The 11310-nt window shown below is 41.2% G+C and overlaps 1 protein-coding gene across 2 annotated transcripts in view; it reads left to right on the top strand.

Moving 5' to 3' along the window:
* Positions 1 to 1726: 1726 nt before the first annotated feature.
* The window catches only part of Thumpd1 (THUMP domain containing 1), a 17745-nt gene continuing 8161 nt past the window's right edge, over positions 1727 to 11310 (top strand). The window contains exon 1 of one of the 2 annotated variants that reach the window (XM_031388086.1): positions 1727 to 1844. The gene's annotated coding sequence lies outside the window, so the exon portion shown is untranslated. Of the gene's footprint in view, positions 1845 to 7217; positions 7322 to 11310 lie in introns of those variants that run through there. The other variant, XM_031388087.1, reaches the window with a different exon arrangement.

Below are 11310 nucleotides of genomic sequence, written 5' to 3'. Positions count from 1 at the left end.
CTTAGCCTTCTTAACATGTAATGATCTGTTCACACAGCAAACTTTTAGTAGGCTGAGAAGGCAATGTGTGTGCTTTTAGTAGGAGGCAAAGTGTCCAAAGACTTGCTGAAAAGCAACCAGAATCTAAGGCGCACACATGTCATCCCAGCCCTTCAGAGGAGTTCTCAGCTTGCCAGTGATGCAGAGGACTGTAACAAGCTATGGTGTCTCCTCTGACCCACACCTCACTGCTCGGCCTTCCTGTACTGGAACTATAGCAGCCCTGCTGCTTGCCTAAGACACAGGCATGTTCCAGCCTTGAGATCCTTGAACTCCCACAACCTGTAACTTTTCCCAGGGCCAGATCCTCATTTGGTGAGATATCCTATCTCAGGCATTTTCTTCACCACTTTTTCTAATCTGGCAATCTTCATTTTTTTTCCTGCTTTTAACTTTTTTTTAAAAAAAACTTTTTGCATTTCTAACCACTGACTTTGAAAATAACAACTTTGTTTTATTTACTGATGGATCATCAGTGTATATATTAGCTGGTAGTGAATGTTAGCCATCCAATAAATGTTTCATGTGATATGTGAATAGATGGTTCATCCAATTGTATATGATAAAAATCCAACTCAAATTTAACTAAATACTGAAATTAATAAGTTGGAGGTGTTGGCACATACTTTTAATCCCAGTGCTTGGGAGGCAGAGGCAAGTGGATCTCTGTGAGTTTGTCTAGCCTAGTCTACACAGTAAGTTCTAGGACAACAATGGCTTTCATAGATAGACCCTGATGCACAAGCAAGCAAGCAAACAAAGAATTTATTGGTCCCCTTTTAAAAAGTTGGTCTTTTAAAAATTTGATTTCTGGGAACTTACTATATAAATAGTCACACCGTGTGTAATGAGTGAATTTTATTTCACTCTTCCAGATCTTTATGCTGTTTTGTTTTGTTTTGCTTTGCTTTGCTTTGCTTCGCTTAGTTTTACATTCTTGCCTTATTTCACTGACTGGCATCCATGCTAGAGCAGTAAGTGGAGTTCTTGGAGCCTTCCTAAAGTAGGATGTACTGAGGCTTCCATAGTGAGTTCTACTGCCAGCTGTAGGCTCTGTTATTGACAGTCTTTGTAGATGAAATCTATGAACTTTGCTTTTTGTTTGTTTATATGATTTTTAAATAGCTTTGTTTTCTACCACATTATCCTCATTACTCAGGTTTCTCTCTTTTCCTGATATGTTGGTTTCATAGTAACCCTTAATGTTCCCTTTTCTTTTTTTCTTTTTCTTTTTCTTTTCTGTTTTCAATACACCACAACTGCAGTTTTCCCTCCCTCCACTCCTCCTAGTAACATCCCCACCTCCCAACTCCCCTCTCCCCCAGGGCCACTGCTTCTCTTTTTCACTTCAGAAAAGTACAGGCCTCCGGATAATATCAACAGAGCACAGCCTAACAAGATTCAAGAAGACCAGGCACACACCTCATATCAAATCTAAGTGAAGCAACCCAGTAGAGGAAAAGGGTCCCAATAGCAAGCAAAAGAGTCAGAGACACCCCTACTCCCACTGTTAGGAGAAACACCAAGCTACACAACCGTAACACAGATGCAGACCCACACAGGTACCATGATGGCTGCTCCAGACTCTGTGAGCCCTATGCGGTCCTGCGGTTGAGTGGGCCATGTTCCTCTGGTATCTTCAACCCCTCTGGCTCCTACAGTTCTTCCTACTCCTCTTCCTCAGGGTTCTCCCAGCTCCAAGAGGAGGGACTGGATGGAGATCTCCAATTCCTTCTGCCTACTGTTTGTCTGTGGGTCTCTGTGTCTGCTCTCATCACTGCTGGCAGAAGCCTCTCTGATGACCTGTGAGTAAAGCAGAATACCATTAGGAATTATTTATTTATATAAAAAATGATTTTCTATCCTAGGTCTCTGGGCTATCCAGGCTCCTGTTGGGCAGTATTGGGCATGGGCTCCCTCTTGTGGCTCTGTCAAATTAGACCAGTCATTGGCTGGCCACTCCCATGAGTTCTGGGCCTCCATTGCCCCAGCATTTGTTTGTTTATTTATTTATTTATTTATTTTTCTCTTTCTTTCTTTGTTTCTTTCTCTCTTTCTTTTGTTCTTTCTCTCTTTTTTAAGACATGGTTGTGAGCCTTTGTGTGGTTATTGGGAACTGAATTTTAGGACTTCTGCTTGCTCTAGTCAACCCCACTTGCTCTGACCCAAAGATTTATTTATTGTTATACATATGTACACTGTAGCTATCTTCAGACACACCAGAAGAGGGCGTCAGATCTAATTACAGGTGGTTGTGAGCCACCATGTGGTTGCTGGGATTTGAACTCAGTACCTTTGGAAGAGCAGTCAGTGCTCTCACCCACTGAGCCACCTTGCCAGCCCACCCTAGCATTTCTTGCAGGCAGGGCAAAGGTTTGGTGGCTGGGTGGATATTCCAGTCCCACCACTGGTAGCCTTGGTGGCCAGTTCAGGCTCCATATCCTCCATTACTAATAGTCCCCACTGGGAGTTTCTACTGCACCAGGTTTCTGCAAAGCTCACCCCCCAATGCCCTCCCTTCAATTCCAGTCATCTCCCCCTACCACCTGATAACTCCTATTCCAATTCCCACATTCCCGGAGTCCACCTACAAAATCTATTCTATTTCCCCTTCTCAGGGAAATCCATGCATAGGCATTATAGCTCTCCTTGTTATTTAGCATCTCTGGGTCTGTGGATTGCATGATTATCCCTTACTTAACAGCTAATATCCACTTATAAGTGAATATATCTCATGTTTGTCTTTCTGGATCTGAGTTGCCTATCAGGATTTTTTTAAATTACATTCATTTGTAAATTTCATGTCATTTTTTTAAATAGCTGAATTATACTCCTTTGTATAAATGTACCACATTTCTGTATCATTCTTCAGTTGAAGGATACCTAGGTTGTTTCCAGTTTCTGGCTGTTGTGACCATAAAAAGAGAAAGAGCTATAAGAATATGTTCTGGTGATGTGTTGGGGAGGGGGTGCCTCGCTGGGCCCATCCCGAGGCATCCCTTCCCCCTGAGGGATCACTTCTCCCTGAGGGGCCAGACACACCACACACTGGTATAGTATAGAATAGAGTTTATTTAGGGCACAGGGAAGGGAGTAGTAGAGGCAGAGAAAGGCAGAGTGAGAAGGAGAGAGTAGAGAAGTAGGGGATGGTCATGACCAGATGGAGGGGGGGGGGAGGGAGTGGAGAGAGAAGGGGAGGAAGGGGATAAGAGACAGGGTTGAGAAGCAAAGCAGGAGTAAGAGAGAGAGGTCGAGCAGCCCCTTTTGTAGGGCCAGGCCTACCTGGCCTTTGCCAGGTTGCTAGGTAACCATGGGGAGGAGCATACCTGGCTGCTGCCAGGTATCTGTGGGGGTGGAGTTTATACAGAATGCTAACACTGGCTACTATGAATAAAGCTGCTGTGAACAAAGTTGAGCAAGTATCCTTGTGGTAGGATAGAGCATCTTTTGGGTATATGCTCAAGAGTGGTATAGGTGGGTCTTAAGGTAGATGGATTCCTAATTTTCTGAAAAACTGCCATATTAATTTTCAAAGTAGCTATACATGTTTGCACTCTCACCAGCAATGGAGGAGTGCTCCCCTTGCTCCACATTCCTGCCAGCATGAGCTGTTTTCGATCATAGCCATGCTGACAGTTATACGTAACATGGAATCTTGTGGTGGTTTGAAAGGTATGGCCCCTTAGACTCATGTATTTACATGCTTAGCCAATGGAGATATTAGCCTAATATCTCTATTAGGAGATATGACCTCCTTGAAAAAAGTCTGTCACTGTTGTGCAGGCTTTGAGGTCTCCTATGCTCAATCTATGCTCAATAATGCATGCAGTCTCCTGCTGACGGTAGGTCAGAATGTAGAACTCAGCTCCTTCTCCAGCACCATGTCTGCTTGCATGATTCCCACCAGGATGATAAAGGACTAAACTTCTGAAACTGTAAGCCAGCCCTAATTAGATGTCCTTTACAAGAGCTGTCTTGGTCATGTTTATTTATAGTAATAAAGTATTAACTAAGACAAATTTCAAAATAGTTTTGATTAGCATTTCCCTGGATAGATAAGGATATTGAATATTACTTTTTTATTTACTGTTTTATTTAGTTTTAACTTAATTTTATTGTTTTACTCATTCACTTTACATCCTGCTCACTGCCCCCCTTCCCACAACCCTTTCCCTCTCCCCTTCTCCTGTCATCAGGTGGGGACCTCCATGGGTATCCCCCCACCCTGGCACTTCAAGTCCCTGCTAGGCTGGGGACTTTCTCTCCCACTGAGGCCAGACCAGGCAGCCCAGCTAGAAGAGCATATCCCATGTATAGGCAACAGCTTTTGGAATAGCTCCTGTGTTAAACATTACTTTAAGTGTCTCTCAGCCATATGTTTCCTCTATTGAGAATTCTGTGTTTATATATGTATTTCATTTTTTAATTAGGTTGTTTTCTTGAAATCCAGTTTTTAAAAATCTTTATATATTTTGGATATTAGCCTTCTATTGGATGTGTAGTTGGTAAAAAATCTTTTTGCATTCTATAGGTTGCTGTTTTGTCCTTTGCCTTACAGAAGTTTTTCAGTTTCATGAGGTCCCATTTAGTAATTATTGATCTAGTACCCATGCTATGTCAGTGTTCTGTTCAGAAAGCTGTCTCCTGTGCCAATGAGTTCAAGACCATTTTCCACTTCATCTTCTATCAGGTTTAGTGTATCTGGTTTTATGTTGAGGTCCTTGATGCACTTGGACTTGAGTTTTGTGCAGAGTAACAGATATAAATTTATTTGCATTCTTTTACATGACAGTATCCGGTTTGACCAGCACCATTTGTGGAAGATGCTTTCTTTTTTCCATTGTGTATTTCTGGCTTCTTTATAAACATCAGGTGTCCATAGGTATGTGAACTTTTGTCTGGGTCTCAATTCAATTCTACTGATTAATGTGTCTGTTTTTATGCCAATATCATGCAGTTTTTTATTACTATGGCTCTGTAGTATAGTTTGAAATACTGATACCTCTGGAAGTTCCTTTATTGTTCATGATTGTTTTAACTATCTTGAGTTTTTTGTTTTCCCATAAGAAATTGAGTATTGTATTTTCAAGGTCTATACATAAATGTGCTGGATTTTCAATGGTGATTGCATTGGATCTATAGATTGCTTTTGATATGATAGCTATTGTTATTATGTTAATTGTACCAATCCCTGAGCCTGTGAGATCTTTCCATCTTCTGATATACTCTTCAATTTGTTTCTTCAAAGACTTGAAGTTTTTTCTTTTTTCTTTTTTTTTTTGGTTTTTTGAGACAGGTTTTCTCTGTGTAGCCCTGGCTGTCTGGAACTCACTCTGTAGACCAGGCTGGCTTCAAACTCAGAAATCCTCCTGCCTCTGCCTCCCAAGCGCTGGGATTAAACGCATGCACCACCACTGCCCGGCAAGACTTGAAGGTTTTATCATACAAGTTTTTCACATGGTTGATTAGGGGTACTGCAAGTTATTTTATATTGTTTCTGGCTATTGTAAAGGGTGTTGTTTCCCTGATTATTTTCTCAGTCCATGTGTCACTTGTATTTAGGAGGGCTACCAATTTTTTTTAATTAATCTTGTATCCAGACACTTTCCTGAAGGTGTTTGTCAACTATAGGAGTTTGCTGGTAAAAATTTTGGGGTTGCTCATATATACTACATATAAATTATAGAGCAGTAAGATTTAATTGCTGTGCTAATAACTAATTTTCATATGGTTCACATTATCTTATACATCTTGTAGAACTTACCATTAAGAAATTAAGTTGACTGTTTCAAGATACTATCTTCTGTGTATGTACAGGTGCATATGTGTGGGTGTCCATGTGTGCTGGTGCAGGTGGGTCAGTGCGCAAGTCAGAGGACAGCCTCAGGTGTTATTACTCAAGTGCCATCCATCTTATTTTGAGACAGGGCTCCTTATTGTCCTGAAGAATTATGATTTTTTTTTTCAGAGCTGAGGACTGAACCCAGGGCCTTGCACTTGCTAAGCAAGCGCTCTACCACTGAGCTACATCCCCAGCTCCCCACCCCCCCTTTTTTTTTTTTTGGTTTTTCGAGACAGGGTTTCTCTGTGTATCCCTGGCTGTCCTGGAACTCACTCTGTAGACCAGGCTGGCCTCAAACTCAGAAATTTGCCTGCCTCTGCCTCCCAAGTGCTGGGACTAAAGCCATGTGCCACCACTGCTGGGCTGTGATTGAACTCTTGTCTAGATTGTATTTATTGTATATGTAACTTAGATTCAACTTTTGTCTAGGAATATATATATATATATATATATATATATATATATATATATACACACATTTTTTTGCAGTGTTTCTGTTGTGTCAACCCATGGTTTTATTGGTGCTTAAGAGCAGCAGGCTATTATTTTGCTGTTTGTGAGGTTTTTTTAAATTGGATATTTTATTTATTTACATTTCAAATGGTATCCACTTTCCCCTCTGCAAACCCCCTACCCCATCCCCCCTTACCCTGCTTCTATGAGGGTGCAAGCATACCTATCCACTCCTGCCTCACCATCCTAGCATTCCTCTACACTGAGTCATCAAGCCTTCACAGGACCAAGGGCCTTCCCTCCCATTAATGCCAGATAAGGCCCCTTCAGCTCTTTCAGTCCTTCCCCTAACTACTCCACTGGGGTCCCTGTGCTCAGTTCGATGGTTGACTGTGAGCATCTACATCTCTATTGGTCAGGATCTGGCAGAGCCTTTCAGGAGATAGCTGTATCAGGTTCCTGTCAGTAAGCACTTTTTGGCATCAACAATAGTGTCTGGGTTTGGTGTCTGCAGGTGGGATAGATCCCCAGGTGGGGCAGTCTCTGGATGGTCTTTCCTTCAGTCTCTGCTCCACTTATTGTCCCTGTATTTCCTTTAGACAGGAGCAATTCTGGGCTAAAAATTTGGAGACAGTTGGTTGGTCCCATCACTCAAGAGGGGAGGGGTGGTCTGTGCCTAACCTCAGGATATGGCCTCGACAGGTTCTCCCTCCCCTGTGTGGGGTATTTCAGCTAATGTCATCCCTGTGGGGTCCTGGGAGGCTCTTGTAGAAACTAGCTATTTTAAACCCAGCCACATGCTTGGCAATCTTCTTTACTAAGGTTAAGAGTACATTCCATGTGACTTCTCCATCTTTAGGTGACCACATGCTATAAAGCAACAATTATAAAACTGCTGAGTTCTCCTGAGCCCGCTGGTTATCATCATGTCTCATCTTTAAGGATACAACAGAAGGTCTCAAATATTTTGAATTGGTATGGATTTTGGTAAGATGATAAAAATTTAAGGTTATAAAGGTTTATTCAAATTAACAAAAACCGATTTAAGATGTATATATGATTACTTATGTATTTGCTAACTATGCATCACCAGACTTATAGAAAATTTGGATAAGTAACCCAATATGTTTAATAAATAAAGTATATTTGATAAATAAGATTTATAAATTCCTAAGACCTACTCAGGCTCACATAATATTTGTCCAGCTTCTTCATCTCTGTTCACTTTGTTAAGCCTTAGCTATTTGGATAAAGTAAGTCAGACAGAAAACTGTGATATTCTATTTTGACACTAAAAGTAATTCAATTAAATCTTTAACTCAAAATTTTAAAGTTCAAACTTAGTAGGAATAAAGCTATAAATTCCTAATTTTATAAAAGCTACTAACTCATTCACTCTTATGTAGTTCATTTAATGGCAACCTTTATTTAGCTTTCTATATGTGTTTTCAAGGTTAAGCTTAATATCAGATATATTTAATGGATAGATGGTTCTCAATCTCTTCAGAGATCTGCTGAATATGGCATATTAAAATAAGTTATTTATTAAATAACTTAATAAAAAAGTTTCCCATAATAGAACTGCCCCTTCCTAGTGGAAACCCTTAATAAAACAGATAAGGCACAACAACTCCACTTGAATTGTGGTAATGCCAAAGGTGCCCTGTGTCTCAGCTGCTACCAGAGCTCTGCACAAAGTGGACATTTTTGTGGGGTTGATTGCTGTACTTTGCTTGGTCAATCAAAGTAGGCTCTGTTTCCCCAAATCCTACTACAAGAAAAATCTCTCAAACCTGGTCTGACAGGCAAAGGCCTATACTGCTCGTTATGACAGCAAAGACCAACCACTTCTGCTTCAACGAGCCTAGACAGGCCTGATGTACTGCTCTAGGTAATGGGGAAGTCTGTCATTTTAATTGATAGACATCATTTGGACTATACTTCCAGCTATATACTTCTATACAGCTATATACTTCTCAGGTCTGTGATATTGACTGACAAGCTGTAGCTTTCACTGCTGGCAAGCATAGTGGATGGGGTGGGGTGGGGTGGGATGGGGTGGCTTCAGCTGCCCTCTTGGTTCTCCTCTTAGGTAAGAACCAGACCTCAAGCCCCACTTTCCCAGGCCTCCAGCTGAGAAAGATAGCTACAAGACTCTGAGTGTATACTCACAAAGCAGGTTTCAAAGTAATGTTTCCCTATTTCTTACAGTGACTGAACAATGACCAAACAACTGTGTCTCACAGTAAATGATTAGATACAAAAAGGTTTAAAGTTTATACAAGTTACAAAGGTCTAAGAAAATGTTTTAAATTTTCTTTGGTTGTTTAAGTGTAGACTTAAAAGTGCTTCTCATTGGGCTAAAACATCTCTGTCCAATCTATCTATGTATACCAGTCTTCTGCATAGAGGAAAGAGTGTTCACTCTTTTAACTCAAAATCATTTTGGGTCCCCAAGCTTTTACTAAGAGAGGGCAAAAATGTAAGGGAAAGTTTCTTTTACAATGACTCTTAAAAGTTTTGAAATTCTGCTCAGAAAAAAAAAAATGGCCTCCCACAGATGATCTCTGAACTAAAAGTAATCTAAGCTGCTGTTTCTTCTATCCGTTGGTTCCTGCTGCTGACTGCCCCTTCCCCTGTCCTGGGCACTACTGTTACCGAACCACTTACGCTAGTCAGCAGCTCTAGTCCCCTTATATTCTCCCATGTCTGAGCCTCCAGCCTATGTCAAAGAGCCACCTCTCAAGTCCTTCATGAAGACTATAGTGATTATACCTAACTTTAACTTCTCCACCTTCTTAACTCATCTGATGCCAGCCCATGCACCTCAATTAACAGGTCCCCACTCCTCCTCAAAGTGCAATGCCTGCTGTAAGCTAGAACCAACCCAAAGTCCTATCTGATCTTTAATCTTTCTGCAGTTTTCCTTTTAATTAATTAATTAGTTAATTAATTAATTCTTTTACACTTCATATTTTATTCCACCCCTATCTACCCTTTGACTGTTCCACATCCCATACCTCTTCCACACCCACCTGTCTCCACATGGATGTCCCTACCCCCCACCCCACCTGACCTCTAAACTCCTTGGGGCCTCCAGTCTCTTGAGGGTTAGGTGCATCATCTCTGAATGAACACAGACTGAGCAGTCCTCTGTTATATGTGTATTGGGGGCTTCATATCAGCTGGTGTATGCTGTCTGTTTGGTAGTCCAGTGTTTGAGAGATCTCAGGGGTCCAGATTAATTGAGACTGCTGGTCCTCCTATAGGGTCACCCTCCTCCTCAGCTTCTTTCAGTCTTTCTCTAATTCACAATGGGGGTCAGCTCTTTCTGTCATTGACCATAGTATTTTATTTTCGCCCACAGCACCAGAAAGCAAACTAAGCCAGTAACCTATAGTAGGGCAATAGCTCGCAATGTTTGGGGGCCCATGGGACCTCACTGGCAAACAATTCCAAAGGGGTAATCCATTCCTGGACTACATTCTATTTGTTATCCCCCCCTTGTGCTGCTGCTTCATTATAAGGTATAATTATAGGGTATAATTCTCTTCTGGTACTCTTGCCAACCCAACCTGTGAGAAAGAAAGAAGGTTTGAAGGTAAAGTGTAACCAACAGGCCAATTATTCAACCAATCAACCCTATCTAATCAAAATCCAATTAAGACTCAAGAGTCCATTCTGCTTAATGAGCACAGGGTGCTCCTGGAGGGTAAAGTAGCTGATTCCAGGAGGACATGATGCCACAGCCCTGCATTTTGGGTCCTTATAGATTTTGCCCTATGTGTTTCTTTATTTGGATGTTTTTATTAAAACCTTTGTAACACAACTATAGTAATATCTAGAGTACTTTTTGGAGCCCTGTGAGTTGTTCTTTTGAGAGTCAGCCAACTCTTGGTCAGATGGGTGGATAGTCTGGGAAACTTGTAGTCAGTATGTAGTTGCAATCTTGTTGGGGAATGTGTTCTTAAAGCTGTGGAGTATAAAGCAATCTCTAAACAGTGTAAGAACTGAGTTGTATTGCAGTATTCTAGTGACCGACTCACCTGTCTGAGCATTGTGTAATTCTTTGTTCGCTTATGCCATTACCTCATGTCAGCCAGGGATGTTTTGCTGATGTTTGTTCTCTATCATATCTGGACACGATGTGTGCATTTTTATTCCAATCAGATTTTTTGTTATTTTACTCTCCGATCTTTCTCAATGTATTTGGTACAGTCTCTGTCTAGGAACAATCCACTTATATAGAGATTTCCTTTCTCCTAGTGACCATTTTTGTGATAGTACTACCTCCAAAAGAAGCTTGGCATGGCTCTGGAGAAATGCTCTCAGGATGGTGATGGTGGTACTGAACTTGATGATTATACTTGTTAAAAGATCAACTAAAGCACATAACTATTTTATTTTGTTAAGGTTTCTTTCAAAAATTGTGTGTGTGTGTGTGTGTGTGTGTGTGTGTGTGTGTGTGTGTGTGTGATGTGATGTCCACATAAGATAGACTTCTGAATGCCAGGGGAGGGCACTGGATACCCTGGAGCTAGAGTTATAAGGGGTTGTGAGCAACCTGATTCCAATGCTAGGAACTCAGGTCTTCTGCAAGGGCCATGCATGGCTCTTAACCACTGAGTCATCTCTCTAGCCCCAGTTTTAAAGTTTATGTGAGCTACTAGCACTTCCTGAATTGGGCTGGTTCACATGGCAAGTTAAGTCCTCCTCATACCCCCAAGGGATGTGAGTGGAAGATTTTTATCTGGCAAATATGAGACCAAACAAAGAGATTATTTTCATGGTTGTTGTTCAACTCATTGCTTTATCTGAACTATCCCTCCTGAAGGCAGTGTTCTTGCAAACCAGTGCACTTGGTTTAGGTCTTAAGTGCCTTCCAAACACCATGTATTAAAGACTTATTATAGACATTTCATTCCTTCTTAAAAGGGGGAATCAAATACCCACGGGAGGAGTTGCGGAGATTAACT

This window comes from Mastomys coucha, unplaced genomic scaffold, assembly GCF_008632895.1.
Source record: "Mastomys coucha isolate ucsf_1 unplaced genomic scaffold, UCSF_Mcou_1 pScaffold21, whole genome shotgun sequence".
Lineage (NCBI taxonomy): Eukaryota > Metazoa > Chordata > Mammalia > Rodentia > Muridae > Mastomys > Mastomys coucha.
The sequence above is the reverse complement of the archived record's forward strand: the minus strand, read 5'-3'. Positions and strand labels throughout refer to the sequence as shown.